Source organism: Salvia hispanica, chromosome 1, assembly GCF_029641045.1.
Source record: "Salvia hispanica isolate PSC_SH4W2 chromosome 1, Shi_PSC_v1, whole genome shotgun sequence".
Classification (NCBI taxonomy): Eukaryota; Viridiplantae; Streptophyta; class Magnoliopsida; order Lamiales; family Lamiaceae; genus Salvia; species Salvia hispanica.
In genome coordinates, this window is record NC_142692.1 from 23391623 (window position 1) to 23418665 (window position 27043).

Below are 27043 nucleotides of genomic sequence, written 5' to 3' on the forward strand. Positions count from 1 at the left end.
TCATTTCGAACCTTTTGAACCAACCTTTTTCTTGAATCCTTTTGATACTATCATAGGAGAGATAGCTGAGGAAACTTTCGCATTGTTCCTATTTTCTTGGTCATCTTTTGTTGAACGCATTTCCATTACCTTTTTATAGAGAACATACATTGTTTCATGCACTAAGGAGAAGGTTGATTGGTGAACAAAAGCTTCATTATCCAACCTTATAAGCATTTGACATAGTCTTCTATACCGCTCAACACTTTGCAATTTATAATTTTCTTCAACTTCATTGCCTACATAGTCGTGCACTACACCATTTCTATTTCCCCTTGTCCATCTTTTAAGTATATAATTATCCAGAAGCAACTTTACGTCTAACACATCAAACACTTTCATAGAATGACAACATATTAATCCTACCATCTCAAACCTTCGGCAACTACAATGAATCATCTTTGTATTAGGATCATAGGTCACCCTCCATTCTCTATCATGATCGATTAGCTTTCCATCATGATTGATTAGCTTGATGACATATTCAAACAATGATCTTGACTCATCTTTATGCTCTATGTATGCAGCCGCAAACAAGATGAACTCATTTTGGAATAGATAAAAAACGAACGGAGTACAAATCTTAGAAAGTTGTTGTAGCATGGTGGAACTCTCCAACCTCAACCTGGGCAATTTTTGGCGTGCCTCAAAATCATACTTTAGTTCGCTATACCGTTTATCCTCTACGACACGCTCAAAATTCTTAAAAAATTGTGTGATGTTTAAGTTGGGTATCGTACAATTTTTGATACTAGAATTGACATTTTCACTAAGTTGTGTGCTTCTCACACCAAACGTAAAGGCTTTTATATAGCAACGTGCCCATTTCGCCTTCACATTGTACATATGTTTCAACCATGTGTTGTCATGAAGATTAAACTGTGTCAATAAATTACTCCAAGCCTCCTCAAACTTGGCCTCATCCTCAAAGCCATACATACACCTTTTAAAATCAGTCAAGAAACACTATCCATGTTTCATTAAGTGCCATGTGCATAACCCATGGAATGTCTCAGGCATTACCTCATGCAAAGCTTTTGCCATAGCTTGATCTTGGTCGGTGAAGACAGTGAAAGGCCTTTTGTGATTGTGTGTCTCCAAAAAAGTTTCAAACAACCATTTAAAGGATGTTGTTGTTTCATCATAAAAAAGTGATGCACCAAAAATCACAACTCTTCTATGATGATTGAAACCTGAGAGCACGACAAGGGGCCTATTACCATGATTTGTACAATAAGTAGTATCGAGTGACACAATATCGCCAAAGACACATAGTCAATCAACATTCTTGAATCTACCCAAAAAACATTAGTTATCTGTTCTTCCATATCCATTTGGTTTGCATGATAAAATGATGGATTTTTGGATAGCTGATCTTGAACATATTTCATTAGACAACCGACTTCACCATATACCATGCTTCTTTATCTCTTAGTACGGAGATAATTCTTAGCATCCAATATAGTAAAACCAATGCCATCTCTTCCTCGGGCTTGTCTACTCATCAAATTAAAAGACGATTTTTTATTGAGCCCAACATCATCCGCCTAATCAATCTCATGTGCTTGAACTTCTGTAATGCGACGTTGAGAAGATAACATATGTATTTGTTGGGAGGAATGACCTAATTCTGAGGTGCAGCAGATAAACAAACCTCCCCAATTGCAAGAATATGATAGGAGTACAATATAATAACACCTATTGTGGACGAATCAATAATACGATAATGAGAAATGATAATAGAAAATATCAACACCAAGATTTTACGTGGAAAACTCTCTTCAATGTGAAGAGATAAAAACCACAAGACCCACCGATCTACCAAATCCACTATCACCAAGGAGAGAATACAACCAAGAAGTTTACAATGATATCTAATCCTTAACAACACAACGAAGGCACTTATTAATCAATACACCTTCAAAATAGATGAAATAAATATCTCAAGAAACTGCAATCACGTTCAGAAATTTATAACTGAAGATCTAATTGTTAAAATTCAATTTCCTTCGGTCATAATGAAGAACCACGAGTCTTCTACCACCAGTTAAAATATTTCAAGTCGATCGGACAATGTTTAGACCTCCGATCAAGACAAAACCCGAGACTGTGCAGTGCAGAAACTTGGAGAACACTCTTTTTTCCCCTTCTTTCATTCTACACGTTTCTCTCTCTCTCTCTCCTCTCAATATTGCGGCTCCTACACTCTTTGTAGGTATTTATAAGTTCTCCATTGACCTATTTAAGTAAATAAATGGGCCAATAATATATGAGTCTTTTTTCCACAAGTTAGGAGCCCTAACCCAACAAATCTCCCCCCTCACAACTGTGTGGATGATCTTGCCATTCCGGCAAGAGAACAACAAGCTTCAAACTTACGTCTTGGCAAAATCTTGGTCATCATTTGACCAAACCCACAATGGTTACAACTAGTCTTTGTGTAGCCTTGTTGCCTCATCACAGACTCACATTTTTTGTACCATTGTTTCGAAACTTGCTTCAAATGGTACATGCTCTTTTTCAACTCGCACACATAATCCTATTTAACTTTCACCCTCAACCCTTTTGGTTGCTCCATGTAAATTTCTTCAATCAAATCACCATGAAGAAATACAGTCTTCACATCCATTTTCTCAATCTCGAAATCAGGGCTTGCAACTAGCCTCAACACAAATCGGATTGAAGACATCTTTACCACGGGTGAAAAAATCTCATCAAAATCAACTCTCTTTATCCGACTGAAACCCTTTACAACCAATCTTGCCTTGTATCTTGGTTTCGAAGAGTGCTCTTCTTATTTCAGTCTGTAGATCCACCTAATCTTCAAAGCTCTCTTAACCTTTGGTAACGACATCAAATCAAAAGTATCATTATCATGAAAAGACTTCATCTCATCTTCCATTGCAAGAAATCAGTTTTGCTTGTCTACACCTTCCATAGCTTCTTCAAAGTACTCGGGCTCTCCCCCGTCAGTCAAGAGGATTAGGGGCGAACATAAAATCCGAAAACTGAATATCCAAAATGATCCAAACCGAAAATTCAAAATTCGATTCGGTTTGTTCGGTTTTTCGGTTCGGCTTTAAAATTTGAAAAATTTTGGTTTATTAGTTCGGTTCAGTTCAGTAGGGAAAAAAATCGAATAACCAAAAAACCGAATTATATTTAATTATTTATATTATATATATGTTATTTAATTATAACTAAAATAAAATCTCTAATTGAAAGTCGCAAGTTCACGTTTGTGAATCAGAATCGTCCGCCGCTCTCCTTTCCCTCCAACCCTAAATCCCTCCACCAATCCACCACCAACTCCATCGCCCATCCGTCGACTGTCGCCCATCCGTCGCTTGTCGCCCCTCCGTCGGCCAACTATGGCCCAACTCAGGGGGTGGGACTCTCACGCACCATGCCGTCGCACCACGCAGACGCCCCTCCATAGCTTCACGCCGTCTTCTCCACAGCTCCGACTCCAGGTAAAACTCTACTTACACCTTCAATTGCACCCCTAAACCCACAACTACAACTCCCTCCATCCCTCTAATAATTCAACATTTATTTATTAAGTTATCTAGTTCTTAATATGGAAGTATGTTTAATTGATTATTAGTTTTTGCCTTTTGTTTCATATTTTGTCAATGAAATTTTTTTCCAGATTTTCTTAATTAAATTTTTTTCCAGATTATGTCAATTAAATTTCAGATTATTAGATTTTTGTTTTCCTCAAGAGTATGAGCAGTTAATACATTGAGGAGGATTTGAGTTCATTTAGATGTTTAAGTTTTATCATGTTTAGCAGTTAAATGATAGCCGTTGCTGATGTGTATATGAAGAAAAGGGAACTAATGTGATATATATAATATTATAAAGCAACCATTTAATAAGTACTCCCCCCGTCCCGCTTAAGATGACACGTTTTCCTTTTTAGTTTTGTCCCAACTAAGATGATACGTTTCCTTTTTTGGAAACTTTCTCTCTCCAATTAATACACTCAACCACTTTTTCTCACTCCTATTAAAATATCCATCTTTCTTTATCTCTCTACTTTAATACTTACACCCACCTTCTCTCTCTCCAATTAAACACTTTAACCAATAACTCCTAAAATCTCATGCCGGCTAAGGAATGTGTCATCTTAGCCGGGACGGAGGGAGTAGTGTTTTAGAGTTGTGCATAAAACATTGAGTACAAATTAACACGTTTAAATTATTCCAATTTTGATAAAAGTGTTGTGCTAATTTTGACATGTTTCTTTCGTACTTACAGATTTCAGATTTAGTAAGTAAAAGGCAGACTGTTTTTCTCCAATCTACAACATAGATTATTCGGCATCAAGTTGTAATGTATGTTATTCATTAATTTTGATGTAATTTATGTATTGTTAAGTTGCAAATTGATTGTTAAGTAACTCTAAATCTTTCTTATTATAGATGTTGTGTAATGAAAGTGAAGCGGTTGGAGATACCATCGAAAATAATGCAACTGAAGATACTCCATCTGAGGATCCTCAAGACAAAGGAGAGACAAAAAAGAGAAAAACTATGGAGAAAAGATCAGAGGTTTGGGATCATTTTACTCCGCTCTTAGATAACAATAAGAAACAGAGAGTTAAGTGTGTGCATTGTGGGGAAAATATTTTGTGGAGAATCTAAGAATGACACTTCTTCACTTAAAGCACATTTGAGTAAATGCAATAAAGTTTCAACTATAGGTCCTAGGCAAACACAGTTGGTGTTACAATCTGGTCAAAGCTCATCCCTTAGCAATTGGAATTTTAAGCAAGAAGAGGTTAGGAAAGCTTTAGCTTATATGATCATTGTGGATTAGTTTCCTTTTAAGTTTGTTGAAGGGGAGGGTTTTAAATACTTTTGTTTGAAGTCATGTCCTCAGTTTAAGATTCCATCTAGATGGTCAGTTTCACGTGATTGTTTTAAGTTCTATGAAGATGAAAAGAAATTGTTCATGCCATTGCTTAAATTGGCCAACCAAAGAGTGTGTCATACCACAGATACGTGGACTTCTTGTCAAAAAGTGAATTACATGTGTTTGACTGCTCACTATATTGATAATGATTGGAAATTGAACAAAAAAATAATTTTTGTCCAATTTCTAGTCATAAAGGTATAGATATTGGTTTGGAAATTGAGAAATGCTTGCATGATTGGGGAATCAATAGGGTGTTCACCGTTACTGTTGATAATGCTTCTTTTAATAATACTCCATTGGTTTATTTGAAAAGAACTATTAGGCAATGGGGGAAAGTGTTGGAAATTGAGACTATATGCATATGAGGTGCGTTGCTCATATATTCAATTTAGTGGTGCAAAAAGTCTTGAAAGAGATTGGGTCTTCGGTGAAGAAAATCAGAAATGTTGTTCGGTTTATTAGGCACTCACCTACTAGGCTGGGCAAATTTAAGGAGTGTTGTGAACTAGAAAAAATATCTAGTAAAAGCATGTTGTGCTTAGATGTTGCTACTCGATGGAACTCAACATTCTTCATGTTGGAAGCTGCAACAACATTTGAGAAAGTTGTTTATAGGTATGAGTTGATAGACTCAACATATAAAAAGGATCTTGAAGTAAAGCAAAATGATCTTGAAATTGATGATGAGGATGAGGATGTGGATGAAGATAGAGTTCAGGGGGTGCCAAAAGAGGAAGATTGGATGAAAGCAAAATTAATGTTGAATTTCTTGAGGCAACTAGTAGGATTTCTGGATCTTTATATGTTACCTCTAATTTATTTCTTCATGAGATTTACAAAGTGCATGCATTGTTGAAGGCTTTCATAGATGGTGATGATTTTGAAATGAGTATCATGGCAAAGAAAATGAAAGAAAAAATTGACAATTATTAGGGGAATCTTAGAAAGATGTATAAGCTCATTTTCATGGTTGTTGTTGTTGATCCTCGATACAAGTTGAAGTTCGTGAAACTTGTGTTGGCACATATGTACGATGATGAGTTGGATAACTCATTTGGAAATGAAGTTGAGGCTGAATTAGTTAACATGTGTGGTGATTACAAACAACCAATTTTCCAACAAAATGTAGGACATGCAAAATTGAATTTGTCAAATGCTACACGTGATGATAATGATGTATTGAAGAATGCTATGAAAATGGTGGGTTCCTTGTATGAGACTTTTCACTAAAGGCATGATGATGTTAATGATGTACAAAAATATCTTAAGGAGGACATTGAGAGTGGTGGGCCAAAATTTGACCTTTTGGATTGGTGGAAAAATAATGAATATAATATCATGTACTCTCACAAGCTGCCCGTGATATTCTAGAAGTTCCTATATCCACTGTAGCATATGAGGTAGCTTTTAGCACCGAAGGCCGAGTTCTTGATCCATATAGGAGCTCTTTAAGTCCTGAAGTTGTCGAGTATCTAGTTTGTGGTCAAAATTGGCTTCGCAAGTCTTCCAAATTTAGTGTTGAAGAAATTCTTGAAGATTTCCAAAAGATAGAAGAAGGTAGTTTTATGCATTTAAGTTTTTTGTTATTGATTATTTCATTTATAGTACTTATGTAACTTTTTTGTGTAGTTATTGCATTGATGTCTACTCAAGATTCAACAAATTAATCAATCTCCATTATTTGTTGAAACTTGGACGATATTGAAGACTTGTCATGAAACTTCATTTTGGATATATTTTGATATAATATGCTATTGAAGACATTTTGGTTGATGTTTTTTATTGCGGAATGTGGATTGTGGATTGCATTTTGTATTTGTTGGTTGATATCTTGATGGATTATGGATATTTTCAAGTTGTTATGGTTTGTAATATGGCTGAAATTTTTTGTGCTGTGTTGTTTTTTTTAAGTTGTTATGATTTGTAATGGTTTGTATCAAGTTGTTATGGTTCGCCCCAAATTATAATCATTTGTTCAAACCATCGCTTAGGAAATCGATTAAAAAGTTGTCAACGTACAACTATCGTTCAAGTTCAAGTTTTCGGACTAGATTATATCTCAAGCCTTATATGTTTGCATGCATAGACACATATTCGAGTCCATAGTCCACACTTAACAATTCATCACGTCGAACATTCATAAACACTTTACACTTCAATATCACACATCAACACATCATAATCACATTTCTCATTCATATTTGATCCTCAATTTCTCGAAAGAAAGAGTTAAACGCTTTCTCTTTGAAATTCAGACTCTTCAAAAATTTCCAAACGTGATAGTTTTCCTCCCTTTTATCTCCCAAACGTTCGAAAATTTTGACCAGAGTCAACATCATTTGAAAACTTTTCAATCTCAAAGTAGTTCAAAGAACACATCAATCATTTTCCTTTTTGAAAACTCACATTTTCCACAGTTTCCAAATCCCATGAACATTTCCCACCTTGTATCTCCCAAATGTTCGAATTTTTTTTGACACATAGTGTAACATCCACGACCCAACTATATATAGTGCATATGTTTTGGTGTGGAAATCTTTAAAAATGCATGGAAATATAATTATATATATGAATAGTATAAATGTGTGAACGTGTGTGCATGGGATAGTTAATAAAAAGATAAGAAACACATGTCTTTGCACCTATATATATATATATATAGGTGTGTGGGTGTGTGATCAAATACTAACTAAGTTATGGTAATAACTAATAACTAATATCAATTTTGTATGTTAAAAACTCAAAATATTGTATAACCAATAGCTAATATATATATATATATATATAGAGAGAGAGAGAGAGGTGTATTCATATACTTTTCCTATATTATATGCTTTTTCTCCTCACAGAATATTGCGTCGGTTTTTTTCTTCTTCTCCCAGAATTTTTTCTTCTCTTTCATCGTGAAATTAACCTTTCTTCTCTTTCATCTTTCAACGTTAGTTCTTCGTTAAAAATCAAATCGTGCGTTTGTGCGAAACTTGCCTTGGTTGTAATTATCGTATGCAGTTTGTGCGTTTGTGCGTTATTTTTTGGAGTGTTCCTGGAATATTATCGTTAATACAATGGAAGAAGGTGGTTCTTCAACAATGGACGAAGCTTATGATTCAAACATGGACGAAGGTAATTTTTTTTGAGAAGTCATAGTTTTTTGTATCCACGTTTCATTAATTTCCTAATCACACATATTAACGCAAACTTCTTCGACATTCTGTATCTGTTAATTAAATCTAGTTCCATAATTGACGCTAACAAGGAGCATGAGTTTGCTTAAGGGGGTGGCCTAGGGTTTAGAATTGAGTTTGCATGGGCTAGGGTTTAGGGACGGGCGGCTTGGATGTTGTATTATTTGTTAATCTTAATGTTCATTCATTACTGGATAATGTAAAGTTGTGAATAAATAATCCAAGTATTAGTTTGTCTTGTTTATGGTTTAGAAATGTTGATTAATCTAGGGTGTTGTGTTACTAGCTACAAATAATGTAGATTTAGTACTATATAATGTACATTATTAGATAGATAATGCACGTTTTATGTTGCCTTTGTTATGGTTTAGACACGTTAATTAAACTAGGGTGTTGTGTTATTAGATACATATAATGTAGATTTAGTTCTGGATAATGTAAATTATTAGATAGATAATGCAAGTTTTATGGTTCATAATGTTTATGTTAGCTGAGTTTTGTTTTTTGTGATTGTGTGCAGTGGTTGTTGTACCTGAGTGTTCGAAAGAGTTGAAGCTTGTGGTTGGCCAGAAGTTCAAATCACTGGATTTTTGTTTCGCGTTCTACGATGTGTATGCCCGGGCTGTTGGTTTTGTTACTCGCAAATCACAAATGAGGAAAACTGATGGTATAATTACTTGGTATAACGTGGTATGCAACAGGGAAGGCAGCAAGAAGTCGAGCGAGGATGACCAAGCAAATGTACGGTCTGGTTTTTCGTTAAAACGTCGACGTTTATCCAAGCGTTGTAGTTGTAAAGCCAGTAGCTCATTCAAGTTCTTCTCCGACGGAGGAGTTTCAGGTTATACTGTCGAGGAGTTTAACGAAGTTCATAACCATTACATGGTTGGGACAGAGCATCAGCAGTTTATGTCAATCAATCAAAAGTTGGACGACGTACATCACCAATTTATCCTTGATTGTTCAAAGGCTAACATAGGTCTCACGCTCACGTTTAATGTGCTGAAGGAAATTCTGGGTGGTTTTCAGCTCGTTGGCTGCAATGTTGGGGATATAAGGAATGCTTCACGAGACATCAAAGCATACGCTCATGGTTTTGAAGTACAAATAGTTTTGGATGATATGGCTAGGAAGAAGGAGATGTCCGAAGCATTCACATATGAGTACGAGGTTAATGCTAGCAACCAGCTTGTTGCTTTGTTCTGGTGTGATGGTTTGATGAAGAGAAATTACCATATGTTCGGTGATATTGTGGCTTTTGAAACCACCTACAACACCAATAGGTATACCTGTCGTGCATTATAACATTTGAATATGTACATTATTGTATGCATTACAATGTATTTTGCATGCATTACAATGTACTTTTATTGAATTATGTTGGCTTATGTTACGCAGGTATTGTATGATCTTCGCGCCATTCACGGGAAAGGACAATCATGGACGACTAGTGACTTTCGCTGCTGGTTTGGTAAGCAACGAGAAGACAAGCGATTTTGCATGGCTGTTTAGACATTTTGTCCAATGTAGGGGGTTGCTCCGAAGATGATTGTTACAGATCAAGATTTGGGGATGAGATCGGCTATTGAAGAGATTCTTGTCGGGACTCGCCACAGATGGTGTATGTGGCATATCATGCATAAGTTGGCCAATAAAGTTCCTGGTCGGTTGTTGCGGGACGAAGATTTCAAGAAAGAGTTCAATGCATGCGTCTGGTCGGATCTGCTTGAACCCGACGAGTTCGAAGAAGAGTGGAATGGAGTACTTGAACGTTACGACCTGGAAGACCATGGTTGGTTGAAGACATTGTACGACTACAGGCAATTATGGATACCTGCATACTTCAGAGATTTCTGATGCACTTTTTATTTGCACTATAAATACCTGCAAGTATACAGAGTAGGTATAGTATAGCAAAAGGTTAGTACCGGGTATCGAACACGGGGAAGATGTACATAAAGTGTCTATCTTCTACTAGAACTCAATTACTATCTGGAGAAGCAAGAATTATTGGAAACTTTTTGAAAACAGTAAATATTAAAAACAGTAAACAACTAAAAACAAGCAAATTACGGAGAGAAAAGTATAGAGATAAGGGGAATTCCAGGGATGTGCTTTCGCTTTAATGGTTATACAAATTCCAAACTACAATACCCTAGCACAGTTAATACTTTTGAAAGGACGAGTCACCTAGCTTATGCTCATGCGAAACAAACGTTGATTACTAACATTAGGGTTGTCAATCCTAACACGTAACTCCAAAAAGCTCCTAAGACCCTTGAAAAGTCCTCACTCTCAATTAACAGTGCCGTATTAAAGGAAGCTAACTGTAGTGTCTACTAAGTGGATCTAACTCGCTAGAACTCTGTCACAGTTATGAAGCAAGTTGTATTGAATCATACATAATTGTGTCACTCAATTATGAAGCATCATGATTAACTTAGGGAAGAAACAAAGTAAAAACAAAACGGATATTAAATAGAAAACGGAATTGTATAACCAAAGTTGCTACTAACACATCCCTAGAATCCTATGAGTTTAGTTACACATGACTGAATAAACTAAAAACATAGATTGAAGGGAAAGCAATCTGAACATAAAACTAAAGCAAATAAAACCCGTAGGTTGAATCCTTGTCGTTCTTGATGTTCTTGAAATCCTTCTTCGACTCCTTGCACAATTGAAGTACTCTAGCTTTTGATCTCTATGAATGTGTTCTTGTTGTGTGTCGGAAAACAAACTCTCTTTTGATGAAGCTTGAGGTCCTATTTATAGGGGAAGATTATTCCTCATCATAGAAGGAAAAGATCTTCAAAATTTGGTAAATCTTGGAGCAAATCTAGGGCTGGTCGGATTCGCCGCCTTTCTCCGGCGGGCCGCCGCACCTTGGACGCCGCGTTGGAGTCCAGAGACTCTGACCCTTCGGTGGCGGACCGCCACATGTCCTCCGGCGGTCGCCGGGCGAGACTCTTCTCCTAGCGTAAATTTCCGATGCGGGCCGCCACATAGCTCTGACCGCCGGGCGCCGGCGGTCGCCGTACAACTTCGCGGCGGTCGCCGGTCGCCGTCTGACTCCAGATTTTCAGACTATGCGTTTTTACTCCCCTTTTCGGCTCAAATATGCACATTTCTCACAAAACACGTCAAAATACCAAAATGTATAGAATATGCAAATAATGGACATGTAGAGTGATTTTGATGACAAAAACGGACCAAATAATGGCCTTAAAACAGTGCAAAATCCAGGCGTATCAATTTCCCGATTGGCTCGATGATTAGGACCACCTCTATTTCTGAGTCAGAGAATAGCTTCTATAAAAAATTTCTCAAACCACGGAACAACATTGCCGAATTCTACTTGAATTTCAACCAAGCTGTGGATTTTCAGCGGAATAGTAGAACAAAACTGGACTACCAAGACGCGACTGCCCTGCCTATATTGGCCACTACTCTGCCTTTCGAGAAACATGCTTCTACTCTGTACACAGATAGTATGTTCAAGAAAATAAAAGAGGAGATTGTTGATGGAAATGACAGATGTCGCGTTTTGGGGTTCTCATCTGCAAACAGTGTTGACACCTACAAACTTGGAGACAGCCTTCGCGATTCCTACTTTGTGAGACATGATAAGACTGGCGACTCATATTCTTGTGATTGCAAACTATTCAGTAGGCAGGGCTATCTGTGCAGCCATGTCTTCTTTTTGTTCCAGAACAATGAAGTAAAAAAGATTCCGGATAAATACTGTGCAAGTAGATGGATGAAGACTCCGCTGGTTAAGGCTGTCCATGGACATGTTGATGAGACTTTACCTACACAGTCCATTGTTGATGAAACCCAAAAGGTTTCAAAGCAAGGGATCTCACTGTTCTATGGTTTTCTTCGTCGATTTGAGACGGACATTGATGTGCTTCGTGCATTCGTAGGTGGATTGGAGGAACTTGGTAATTCACTTCAAGCTGGAACTCCTTTGCCATCCGCTTCTGAGAAGAGGCGAATGATTGAACAGTTTTATGGAATGGAAAGGCCGGAAGTCGTCGAGGTCCACCCTCCGGATGTGGTAAAGACGAAGGGGCACGCGAGCAGCTCCGCTAGTCGTCTGATTTCGAAGAGAGAAAAGGCTATCAAGGATGCTACTAGGCCCCTTAGACGGTGTAAGGCGTGCGATGAGTTGTGCCATCACGACTCTAGAAATTGTCCTATGCTTAAAGAGCTTGAAACAGAGAATGAGCTGCGTAAGGTAAAGAGGAAATCTTGATTAATTTCCATTATAATAGCATTATTGTTCTTTGTGTTGCGTTTTATGCTCAGTGTTTAAGTCTATTTCTTCCCACTTTAAACTAGATTGTTTAAATGATTATTCATTATAAAAGTTATTTTGTGCATTATTGTTATCTATTTGTTACATTAATTGAATTGAGTACTTGTTTCATTTTCAGAATTATTACAGGAGCCGGTCGTTTGGAGAAACAGTATTTTCTATAATTTGAATAACCTTGCATTACAGGCATATTTACATACATAATGCATGTATAAGTGTTACATTATTTGTTATATGCATTGGTATGTCACTTCATTAACATCACAGAATATTGCATTATAAATCAATTTATTTACATTATTTGTATAGTTATATGCATTGTAGTTTGCACAATGTATAACATTAATATGTTCGATAGTTTTGTTATACATTATTCCCTGTATATTGTACATTATTAGGCAATATTTTGTAATTATTAAGTTATCTGAAGCAATTATCAGTTTTGTGGAGCAAACATTTAGTACCTACATATCCAAAACATTCTAAATCACCTAGTTCAGGAGTATTCAAAACATTTAGTACCAAGAAATCGAAAACATTTCAAGATATCCAAAGCATTCGAACCCACGAATTCGATGTTCACCCTTCCCATCCTAAAAAAACATCTAGTTCATATCCAAATCAAAAAACATCTAGTTCATATCCAAATCAAAAACCATCTAGTTGAATCGAGCCCATAATTCTCGACCCACTTTTCAAAGCTGAATTTAGGCGGCCTATCCATCCAATGCTTCGTGGCTTGTGTTTGGTTGGTCCCAGTCTTCGAGTTGTGTGGAGAAGTTAGCAGCACGTCGCAAACTTCATGCGCAACAATTCCAGGCTCTTCGTTACTTTTGCAGTTAGACCGTAGTCCCAATCCTTCTCTTTCTCTCCGAAGTACGTCTCCATATGCCTCATCACATACACCCCCGTGTCCACGGTGCCACTGTTGTTCCTCCACGGCATTGTCACGACATGCGCAATACATTTTTTTCTACACGCCAAAACCAAAAAAATTTGAACAATTGAACATAATGTACAATTTGTGATGTATAATGCACAAAATATGTAGTGTAATGTATATTACCAGAATAGAGGGTGTGTCCCCATATTTCTCTTCAAATGTCCCGTGTGTCTCAGCCAATGTGTGATCAATGATGTTCATCTTGGAATCACCAAGATCAAAACAGACCACATACTGATGGGACGCCCCCCAAATTGGGAAGAAAAACTGCACAACGGAAGCAGCATTACCACACACTATTCTCTCCAGTACATCTAAGAAACGACTACATTATTTAACTACAACTCACCATTTCATACTTGTCCCACTGATAGCTGCCCGTTCCAATTGTTTCCTCCAACACCCTGGTCCAGAATGTATCGAACTGGAATTCTTCCGTCCATTCAGGTTGTGCGTCCACCATTGACTGAATCTGTAGTTTGTTTGTGTTAGCCGTTACAAACTTTAGATAATTATAGTAACGAGACAGAAACATGGAGAGAATGGTGTTCACTCACCCATGGTCTTGTTGAGAAGAAAAGTTTGGAAACTGTCTCCGGCGCCTTGTTCTTTTCCATTGTATTCAGGTAAGAGCTCCATGTGTCGATAACATCGGGGCTCACAGGCTTGTATGACGCTAATGACTGCATCTCGATCTGCACAGTACTCTTCCAGTTGTCGTGGTAGACGACTTGATCCCTGTACATGTTTAACCAGTTAAAACAATTTCATATGTCCCAAAAGCAAGAATATCTAAAGTATAAATTTTACATGTTCTTTTCCGCCGTGCTAAGAACCCAGTAGTAGAGCTGCTTGTCCACTGTGTGTGGCTTTGCGGTCAGTCTAACTACTCTCTCGTGGAATGGAGACCGGGTAGCCAGACTTGGCTTCTTCATTCGTCCGGTTGCTTTCTGCAAAAAATTAAAGACACATAACAATCATTTAGTAGATCTATTACTTTAGTCCTTGTATTAACTGCACTATTCAATACCTCATCCGCATCCGACTCCTGTGTGATCTGTTTCCCTCTTGCTTTTTTTTTTTATCACCAACCTTTCCACCTCCATGTTTTGGATCTACAAGTTGCGGTGGCTCACTTGTTCGCACAACACCAATCACTACGCCCTTACGGGGTGCAGCAGCCTGTATCTTTAAACAAGAAATAATATAACAATTCAATAATGCATGCCATCAAACTAATAATGCAGAAAATGAAGGCTTCCTTTATATACTCAACCTCCTGCCGAATGTCCATTGCTGCCTTTGAAGATCCATCCCTAGCTGGCTGTTTTCTCTTCGCTGCCGGAACCTTAGCGCGTTTTCCTTTAGTTGTCTGGGTTTTTTTCAAAAAATAATTAATCAAAATGCACTGAATAATGCATACATATATACATATAATGTACAGAAGTACTGTAAATAATGCAAGTTATGCTTGAGATTATATTATTACACAATGCAAGTTATGATTGAGATATTTTTACCTTGATGGCATTATGATTGAGATATTTTTACCTTGATGGTGTCCCCTACGGCTGCACTCTTTGTTTTGTCTTTATTTTTCTCGGCTTTACTCTTTGCCGCTGAATCCACCCTATCCTTCACATCATCGTCACCACTGCTTCTAGGCACCTACAAACAAACAAACACAAATGAAAAGCTGTAATATTGTTACTAATTAATAACACTTAATCATTTAGTTTCATAGAACATACCTCAGTCGCTGCTACACTGGAAGTTTTCTCATGTTGGCCACCACCATCTTTTCATGCCGTGTCCCCACCCTGGTCAGCAGCGCCACCCGGCTCATCTTGTGTTGTATCATCAGTGGTTTTTGTCCCTGAACCACCAGCCCCGTCTGTCGTCTGGGTTTGTTGTGTAGCAAACGGGTCAGGACATTCAAATCCGTCCAGCACAAAAGATGGCCTATCGAAGCCTCTTGCAATCGTCTTCTTCTTGTCGTATGCCGCCATCATTTTTTCCATCTCATCAATCCACTCTTGACTGTACTCCTCTTCATCCTCCCTCGCTTGAGTCAAACGTGTAACGATCTCTTCTTGCTCAACCACATGTTCATCCTCCAACCCCAACAACTTCTTCCCAATTTGACTGCCGACTCTTACGCAGTCATCCTCCATCATTTCAATAGGAATCATTTTGAAATCATCTACCCACGTCGAAATCGCGTAGCCCAAGAGAGTGCTTGACTTGATAAACTTATCTCTTATACGCTTAGCTCTATTCCTGCTGGGTCCTGCACCACCTCCTCTGTTCACATCTTCCAATCTCCTTGCTTCCTCTTCCACCAAATACTTATCTTTGTCTATCTGGTCCTCCAATCTCCCAATACCGAACTGGTCGCGCTCAGCCTCCTCTCTTTGTTTTAAGTTTTCCATCGTCCAGCCTTTTACTGTTGGCCAGGCCCGGCTGACTCGCCTCCAGATGTGAACCACGCGGTCCACATACGCCAACTGATAAACACAGAGTTACTGAAGGTCAATAATCCATTTTTTTGTATGCTTAATGCATGAATACATTATTTTTAATGCAAGAAATGAGGGACAGTAATGCATAAGTAAAACAATATATGAAATATGCTTCAATATGACCAAAATTCACTTTTAATGCAGAAAGGGTTTCACATACCAATAAAAAGTGCATAGGCCCGGTGAAATATACAGTTTCACTTCTCTTCCATGTAGGATAGGTGGCCTCCAATACTGATAAGACGTAGCCGCATCAGTTGAGATTCCTAATCTCATCAACGTCGTCGATGAAATGTAGAATCTTCGGCTTCAAATTACCGTCTGCCGGCGTCTCAATTACTGCATTTTCTAGCATGAACATGAACATCCGTTTGAAATCAGGACCACCGTTCACCTCCTGCTTAATCACTTTCGCAACATCACCCGCTGTCATTTTGTAACGACTCTTTCCACAACGTTCTGCAACGTAGTCGTTGAACTGGAATTCGGTTTGCTTATCAACTGGCCTTGAGATTGGTGTTGGCCCTTTTGGAAAACCTAGCGTCAGATGGACATCGTCCTCATCGATCGTCAAGCCTCCACCCCCACACAAAGGTATCTGGCAGCGTGCAAGATTCAATGAGTTGAGAACCCAGTAGGCAATGTACCCGGGGATCTCGCTGATGTTGTAGTGTAGCATGGCCCCGAATCCAAGTTCTTCCACTGCTTCCTTAAACTTTTGTGCTATTGATAAAGGCAGTACATCATCCACAGCCTAATCTATATCCAACCTTGGATGTTTGGAAGCTGCAAAACAGAATAAGTACACAATTACCATTAATGCATAATAATAACTGACTAATGTTAATGAACAATGCAGAAAATGTACTTAAAAATTTAACCAAAACGTATACAACTTCTGCAAACATTAATTTAGCTATGGAATACAGTTGTAATGCAAAAAAACATGACCAAAATGCACCAAAAAATATTACACTATTCATGAAACTTTTCTCTGGTCGAAACAATAATGATGAAATCCAAACAAATAATTCATGAAATTTTAATGAATAATGTTTAATAATTTGTGTCCAACAACAATAATGTTGATATCTAACCGAATAATGCAGATAAAATAACTGAATAATGCACAAAATACACAAATAACTGAATAATTTAATGAACATAACAGATGCAATAGAAATTAAATGCACAAATAAAGGCTAAAAATGTACAAATACTGTTAAATAATGCATCAAACTGCACTAAACACATATATCTGTAATGGTGCAGACCAACCAAATAATGCAGCCAATGAAATGACTAATGTAACAAAAATGGACACCACTTTAAGCAATAATATAATCAGAGTTGAACTAGACTTGTAATGCACAAATAAAGGCTAACAGTGTACAAATACTGATAAATAATGCATCAAAATGGACTATAAGAAGCCCAGTGGTTCTTAAAACTCACGACTTATCAGTGGACACCTCCAACCACATGACCCCTTCTAATAAACAAATACATTAATAATGGTCAATTCCAACCAAATGATGCAGAAAACTAACTGAATAATGTAACAAAAACGGACACCGCTTAGTCAAGCATAATACGGAGAGACAATGGACTTGTAATGCGAAAAATCAAGCCAACAAATGTATAGAAAACGTTCAATAATGTACCAAAATAAGGAAAAGCACACAATCAGTTTCATAAAAATGGCGCAGCGGTCTCACCTTCGGTCTGCGTCGGCTGACTTTTGAATGGGCGGCCTCTCTTCGACATCGCAAATCTAACTGATACAACAACAACAGATACCGCACCAAATTAGTCTACAGAACCAACAAAATCAACATCTTAGTTCCGGAGTCACGTACTAAAAACAAAATGACCAATTTCAGGTCGAATTCATCGCCAATACTTAACGTCAGAACACATACCACTAAGAAACCAACAATAACATTCCAAAATTGGATAGCCCAACATCTAATACTCACAATTTCGCATTTTATCTAAGAAATCGCACTAAAAATTGGAACTTTAGAAGCGTACCTTAGATGAAACAAGGATATGAACACTGGACCGACGGCGCTCGCGAACTGAAACCGGAACTTCGGGACTCGGAATCGTGGACAGACGCAGCTTTTCGCGGTGAGAATCGAAGTCGCGGTAGGGCTAGGGTTTTCAGGGGCGGCGGCTAGGGTTTGACAGATTTTGAAGATAAGGAGAAGTTATTTGGTCGTGGTTTGATGGGATTGAATGAGAGAGAGTGAGAAGTTGGAAGGTCTATCAAATTCCCGCTTAATTATCGGACCTTCCATTTTCGAACGTGTTCCAGACATTATATGTTTACTATTATACCCTGGTAATGCACGAAATTAAACCAATAATGCAAGACGGGATTAAATTCGATTTTTTAATCTTGACCGTCCACTGCCAATATCCAATGGATGATATTAAAAAGGAGATAGTATCTTAAGGGGTGAAAGTAGCTTAATGCTCCCCTATATATATATATATAGTTCTATTAACCACAAATCCACTCTTAAAGACCGAACTAGAGACCGAATCTTGACCACATGATCTTGAATTTGATGGATTAGATTAGATAATCAAAGGTTAATTTTCGCACTTCATTATATACTCAATTTACTTCAATGCGGGGGTATTTTTGTAATTTCATAATTAGGGTAAAAATTTAAAAATTTACTCATGCCCGCTCACGCAATTTCGCTGCATCTTCTTCTCTCCTCTCTCAAAACTTTTCTCCAAACCTAGTTCATCTTCATATCTTCATCTTCCATCAGTTATGGAAAATATAGAAAGTAATCGAAGCATAAAAAATGAAATGGCAATGCCTACAGAGTTTCTTGCAGGACGCCTTGATAAATATAAGCCGACCAAATCCCGGAGATACAAAATGCCAGGAGCAATACGCGGCGGAGTCCGGAGCCATGAGACTCCATTGCCTATTGATATGTCGACCGAAATTTGTACAGAGGCGAAGTGGAGATTAACTGAATTGACACGAGAAGCTCTCCATCAATTTCATAGTAATTGATTTGCTTATACAGTTAGGTTTATTACCAAAATGAAGTAATAAAACATGAGAATGAAGTAATAAATTGATAAGATGAAGTAATATAAATGATCTGTTTTCATATGAACTATAATCTAGTTAGTATGAAGTATTGAATTCATATAATGAAGTAATAAGTTATGATAATGAAGTAATATAAATGAAGATCATATAAATGAAGTAATAAGTAATATAAATGAAGTAATAAGTAATATAAATGAATATCAGTTGAGATGGACAGTCAGGCAAGTATGCCACTGATATAAAACATGCAAACTATTGTTAGTGGAAAATTAAAACAAACAATTTATGCCTACAAATTTAGTTCATTATAACAACAATTTAGTTCATTCAGCTGTGTTATTACTTCATTATAACAACAATTTAGTTCAATAAGAGTCGAATTGATGGCATACTTTAATGTGCAAACAACACATCAGTTAAAGATGCTACTCATTATAATATTTTATTACTTCATTTTTACTGTGATTTACTTCATTATTATGTATTATTACTTCATTTTAGTAATAAAACCTACTGTATAAATAGATCATTTATATTACTTCATTATCATAACTTATTACTTCATTATATGAATTCAATGCTTCATACTAACTAGATTATAGTTAATAGGAAAACAGATCATTTATACTACTCTCTCCGTCCCGCTTAAGATGACACGTTTTCCTTTTTAGTTTGTCCCAACTAAGATGACACATTTCCTTTTTTGATAAATTTCTCTCTCCAATTAATACACTCAACCACTTTCTCTCTCTACTTTAATACTTACACCCACCTTCTCTCTCTCCAATTAAACACTTAAACCAATAACTCCTAAAACCCCGCCGGCTAAGCAATGTGTCATCTTAGCCGGGACAGAGGGAGTATTACTTTATTATCATAATTTATTACTTCATCTTATCAATTTACTATTTTATCAAAAAGAATATGTAGTTCATTTTAATGTGTTATAACAACAATTTAGTTCAATAAGAGTCGAATTGATGACATACTTTAATGTGCAAACAACACATCAGTTAAAGATGTTACTTCATTATAATATTTTATTACTTCATTTTTACTGTGATTTACTTCATTATTATGTATTATTACTTCATTTTAGTAATAAAACCTACTGTATAAATAGATCATTTATATTACTTCATTATCATAACTTATTACTTCATTATATAAATTCAATACTTCATACTAACTAGATTATAGTTAATAGGAAAACAGATCATTTATACTATTACTTTATTATCATAATTTATTACTTCATCTTATCAATTTACTATTTTATCAAAAAGAATATGTAGTTCATTTTAATGTGTTATAACAACAATTTAGTTCAATAAGAGTTGAATTGATGACATACTTTAATGTGCAAACAACACATCAGTTAAAGATGTTACTTCATTATAATATTTTATTACTTCATTATTATGTATTATTACTTCATTTTAGTAATAAAACCTACTGTATAAATAGATCATTTATATTACTTCATTATCATAACTTATTACTTCATTATATGAATTCAATACTTCATACTAACTAGATTATAGTTAATAGGAAAACAGATTATTTATATTACTTTATTATCATAATTTATTACTTCATCTTATCAATTTACTATTTTATCAAAAAGAATATGTAGTTCATTTTAATGTGTTATAACAACAATTTAGTTCAATAAGAGTCGAATTGATGGCATACTTTAATGTGCAAACAACACATCAGTTAAAGATGTTACTTCATTATAATATTTTATTACTTCATTTTTACTGTGATTTACTTCATTATTATGTATTATTACTTTAAAGCGAGTTGACTGTATGGAGTGTTTTAAAAATAAAGTATTTTTTTTCTTTATTATGATTTATTCATATGTCAATGTTGATAAAGTTATAACCCCACTGATAAAGTTATAACCTCACATAATAAGAGAGTGAACTAAAGTACTAACGCACTTGAAGTTCAATGAAATAAAAATCTTTTGATGAAGTGATATACTTGTTGAATGATGCAAATGCACGTATGAATGAAGTAGTGATCACTCTTCCTCGTCTGCTCCAGAATCATTTAGACTAATAACCTAATTGAATGAAGTGATGAAACTATTTGAATGAAGTGATGACCTAGTCAAATGAAGTAATATAGAAAATTAAATCATGAAGTAATAACCTAGTTGAATGAACTAATAATCTAACTGAATAAAGTTATAGCCTAGCTGAATGAAGTAAAATCGAAATCGAAATAATGACGATTTCCACACCGCTCAGCAGTTTCTTCATCTTCTTTACCACAGACAACAACTACACCATCTGTTGCAGACTTAATTTAGCCGATCGCGTACAAGCAAAAACGATTTGGTTGCCGATTTGTGGCTACAGATGAAGGAGGAGGCCAGATTAGATATTGATCAGGAACCGATTTTATCTGGCTACTATTATACTTCGATTTTGTGCCTTGATTCGATAGAATCAGCTCTCGCGAATCACGTCTCAATCAAATTGAGCAACCACAGCCTCCCCAGCGACATCCTTTACGATTTAATTTTAGGGATTTTAGTTGATGATTTGAGGGCGGTGAAGGAGAGGGACCCTGCCTGCATCAGTTTCGCACACTGTTTCCTAAACTTCAAAGGCTTCTCCGCAATTCAATCTCATAGAATAGCGTACAATCTATGGTGCAAAGGCAGGAAAGTGATGGCTCCGCTGATACAGAACAAGGTTTTGGAGGCCTTCGCGGTGGATATCCATCCTGGGGCGAGGATCGGGAGCGGTATCCTTCTCCGAGACAGTAGTGGCGTAGCAAAGGGAAGGCAGCAGTGAGATGAAGGAAGGATGGAGAAAGAGAGATTTGATCTTCCAAAATTACCCTTTTATCAATAAAAAAAAAAAGATAATATGTAATTATTAATAACCATTAGATGTGATTAATGGATGGATGAGATTTGGTCTCTAGTTCGGTCTTTAAGAAGTGTTCGACATTGATCATAACTCTATATATATATATATATATATATATATATATATATATATATTATGAATGTGATCAAATGAAAACTCTAAATATTGTACAAACTCAAAACTATGATCTGGACCATTGAAAAATGTCAACAGATCACGAAAAAGCATCAACAGAAAAATGTTAACAGAATTTCAACGGTAGTTAATGGTTGATGTTGTGTTGATATTGTGTTGATACTGTGTTGACATTAAAATCTTGAAATTTTACACTGTGTTGATACTGTATTGAAAATGTGTTGAAGCTGTGTTGAAGAGTTTTGAGTTTGTACAATATATAAGTTTGCATTTTATCACTACCCTATATATAAATAGTGGAGAAGCTAAAATTAAATAACATATAATAAAAAAAATGGACACTAAGCAAAGTTACTCTTGCAACACGTAGCTTTCAATTTTATTATCTCGATGGTTAATGTAGTCGGCTAACCGACTAAGGGAAGTACTTATATGTATATTACTAATTGCTCTCGGGGGAGGAGAGGGAGGAGAAGAAGAGAAAAGAATAATAAAGTTTAGTTTCATTATGGAGAAATAAAAAGGTTTAGAAAACAAGAACAAAAGAAAAAGAGAAGAGTCATGAATCATAGATTGTAAAGTGTTTACAGAATCAAGAACTTAGTTAAATTAATTTCGTAATCAGGTATGTATAAATCGCACTTTTAATTTTTCATGGATAATATGGTTCATTGTTATATATTGAGCCAAAATATTTTAGATTATGTGATATGACCCTGATATGATTATGAGTTATTTGATATTGATAGGGGATATGATAGGGTATATGATTGGTGCAATTGATATATTGTATGTTATATTGGAGTGAATATTTGAATTATATAGTGGAACGTGATGTGAATATATGATTTGTGAAAGGGATATATTTATATAGTGTATTGGAGTTATTTGATGGAATATAATATGGATATGTAGTTGATGGAATTAATATGTTTTACATATGGCATTAAAAGTACATAAATCATGTGACTAAAGAGGATCTGTGATGGTCTTGCTCTGGATCTGAAAATATTACAGAGGGACCTATAAGTCCAATTACAGAGGGACCTTGGGGTCAAATACAGAGGGACCTATGAGTCCAAATATAGAGGGGCCTATGAGTCCAATTACAGAGGAACCTTCGGGTCAAATACAGAGGAACCTATGAGTCCAAATAAAGAGGGACCTATGAGTCTAATTACAGAGGGACCTTCGGATCATAGAGGAATCCCGGGCAGATACCAGGCTTGATTTGTCACATAATAATAAATTGATCAGAGAGGCATATGCATATCGAAATGAAATTATTTATGATATATGCTTTGTATTGTGTATGATTATATGCGTTGTTTTGTGGATTAATGAAGAGAGAAAGTAAAGTAAGAGAAAGGAAAAAGTAGAGATGGTGTTGTTTTTATTTTTATGAATTTTGTTTATGGAACAGAAAGAAGTTTTGTTTATACAAATGTGTACGTCAGAGGAGTTGATGTGTGACACATAGTCATCACAAGAATTGGGACTTCACCCATTTTCACAAAAAAAATCCAAAGTCTCGCTTTTCGCAACATCATCAAACAATTTCATTTTTCTCATTTGAAAATAGATTGTACCTCTTTTCCGTGGTTGAGCATGATGTGTCGGGTGCTGAACCATCGATAAATGAATTAGTTTGGTCAAGGGATACAAACTAGATCAATATTGAAAAGACTCTTGGGTCCAGAGCTTGAAAGAACGTAAGCTCTGATACCACTCTGTCACGCCCGCCCTTTCTAAGGATAGAAAGAACGTTTTATCGCGACTGGAGGTGAGATATAAGAAGCAGGGAAGAAAGGAGGAATGAGGCAATATCACACTTGGACAGAAATAAACCGAGTAGTAATTTATTTAATCATCAAAATGAGGTATCAGAGTGATCGAGTTTCAGTGTATCTCGGTGCGCAGCGCATTATGTAAAAGATAAATAGTTCAGCGGAAGCAATCAAGAGTAAAAGAATGACGTCATGTATGAAGACACGACCCATTCTGTACTGATAACAAGTAAACTTCAGAGGCTCCACTCAACACCCACCACGACTCGTCATTGCTCAACCTGTACATAGGGAAAACATATGCAGGGCTGGGTACTTGAAAAAATACTCAGTGGACAGTTGCCGAAAACATTTGCATAAAAATATACTTGTGAAGCCAATTTCAAGTGAGCTTTGGGTTTAGCTTTCAAAATAACCCAAGTACACAAAAATTATTTCTTTTCCATAAAATCGGCCGACCAACCATTTTCCATCATCCATACCCTATCTGAAATGTATCCCCCGCGTACCGAGAATGTGGCCACATTCCACGATGGTCGCTGGACCGGCCAAATGCGCGACAAATGGCTCACGGTCCCCACATGGTGTACACTAGCCTAAGCGGGGTTTGCGTCCCACGCGTAAACACGAATTCGATTAAACCTCTGGCAAAGCCAGGCATCCGACACAAAGTAAGGGCAGATAGGTATTCCACAAAAATCCAAAACATGGCATGACAATCATTCATTTCACGTCAAAGTATTTATCATCATCGTGAACAAAGCCCAAAATATACTTTAGTTCGAAAGCCCACCTCGTTTGCTTAACAGATATCGCACTTGAGTATTCCTCGTTCTGAATTTAGTCTCACGGAACAATTCCCTTTAAACAACAAGGTAGTAACACAGCAATCAGCGCGAGAAAACTACTAATTAGAATGCATGCACCATAATTAAAGTCTTTTATCTTGTTTCTCAGTTTTTCTCATATTTTTTATTATTCGGTGGATGCCCAAGAAGTCGCGTGCGACGCCGGTCGGCCGCTCACGCCCAAAACCTCCGTTGGCTCCTCATATTTTCCACCACGATGTCGAAATAAATTCCCCAAAATTATATAAGCGCATAATTAAATTATCGCAACAATGTCCCCTCGAAAATTATATGCATTTCGGACTTAGGATAAATTATTCATCCTTTGCATTATTCGGAAATTAGTTAAATAATTCCCCACGATTAAATTTATTCACTGGCCCAACACGATTAATTAAAGATATGGCCCAAATTAATTATCACCACCCACCTTATATCTCCCATTTTATTTGATGAGCCCAACCCCAAATAAATTAGGTGGCCCAACTTAAAACAATTCTCAGCCCAAAAGAGTGACCCATATACACTCCTTCTAACACTATCGGTTTCCCCTCTCTCCCTTCACCATTTCACCAAAACCAAAATCCCCAATTTCATAAAAGTCCGTCGACTCCTCCGCCACCACCACTCCGACACCGCGCCGACGGCATCGTTGTCGCTGCTACTCGAGCGTCCGATTTCTTTTCCCAAATCGTCACTTCCCCCTTCTCAATTTGAAGAAATCCCCAAATTGGTGAGCCCTAGTTCCACCGTCTCCGACTCACCGCGGTTGCATCCCCGCTGTCCCGGTGTTACGATCACAAAACTTATGTGCCAGCTGGAGTGCCACGTCAGCTGCTAAAACAGAAATGAGAGAAGGCAAAAATGAGGAGTATAAATACAGAGGCCATCTTCTTCAATTTCAGTCATGAAAATAGTGTGTTAGCTTGCGAGCTAGGGTCATCGTGAGAATCCGGTGATCCGGTGATTCTCCGTTGAGCTCGGGCTGAGGATCGTGGATCTGAAGCACTTCTATCTTAGTTTAGTTCGCATTTCATTATCGTTCAATTCCTTTGTTCTTATTTGATCATCTGAATCTATCAAATCATCTGTATTACAATCTGCAATTGGTGTTATTAGTTGATTACTTGAGTTCTCTGTTTTTGTATAAATTGTGGTGTTGATCTTGTTGATTTGGCATTGATTGGTGGTGTTGTGGTGTGGATTGTGGAGTTGTTGTGTCGATTACGCTGTGGATTGTGCGTAGGTGTGATTGAGCTTGCGATTTCAGTTCTTCCATAACTAAAATCGCAACAAATGGTATCAGAGCCAACGTTCCTCGGAAAATGATATCGGCGACGCGATTGACGGAGGCGGAGAAGATAGAGTTGGAGTGGGAGAATGTATGGGAGAGGATTGGGGCATCTTTCTGCAAAATCCAGCGAGAACAAGAGGCGAAATTAGATAAGATACTAAGGTCACTTCAAGATCTGCGCTCGACGATGGAGACGAAGGATGCGAGTTCTTGCAGCTGTAAATCACAATTGGAGCTTCCTAAATTCTCCGACGATCTGGATTTTCATAAATCAATTGATGTTGATCTAGAAATTGCTGATGAAGATCTAATGGAGCAACATAGCGGTGGGAGATATGGAGGAATGGATATAGATTTGAAGATTGGAGTGGAGGTAGCGCTGACTCCGTGGCAGAAAACAGAGGAGCCGCACAACTCAAAGTCGACGGAGGTGAACTCTATTGACTCTAAATCACACGTTTTGAGCTTCTCTCATAACTCAACATATTATTCAGTGAGAAATTCAGTGAGAGATTTAGATCTTTCTAAAATTGTGGACGATGGTTCAACTGAGCAACTTAGTGGTGTTGTTGAGGAAGAATCGATGATGTTAGGGAAGGATGTTATTGGTAATTCTGAAGAATTTGGAAATTATAGCAGTTTTTCATTGCAATTTTGTCTTGATGCAAGGGTTGGTGGTGGAAAAATCGACCATGGCAAGGTGATAAAGGGCATGGAATTAGAGCAGAATCAACTCAAGGGAACTGAATGTCTATCTCATGCTCGACAAAATGCCTCACTGAGAGAGATGATTGTTATTTTACCTATCTTAGCCTATTGTTGTGTGCCTGTGTGGCTGTTCATTTGGTATCCTAAGCCAAGGGTAAAGATGAAGCTAGAAGAAGGAGCTCTAGAAGTTCGTCCTCATGATTTCTTGAGGATAAGGAATATCAAATTGTATAGTGAACATGGTTGCTTAGTATCAAATTGGTTGACAATGGAGGTGAAGCAAGAGTTGCATAAGGAGAAGATGTCCTATACGATCACAAAACTTATGTGCCAGCTGGAGTGCCACGTCAGCTGCTAAAACA

At 36.9% G+C, this 27043-nt stretch overlaps 1 pseudogene; it reads right to left on the reverse strand.

Moving 5' to 3' along the window:
* The window catches only part of LOC148933461 (protein FAR1-RELATED SEQUENCE 5-like), a 32449-nt pseudogene continuing 5406 nt past the window's right edge, over positions 1 to 27043 (reverse strand).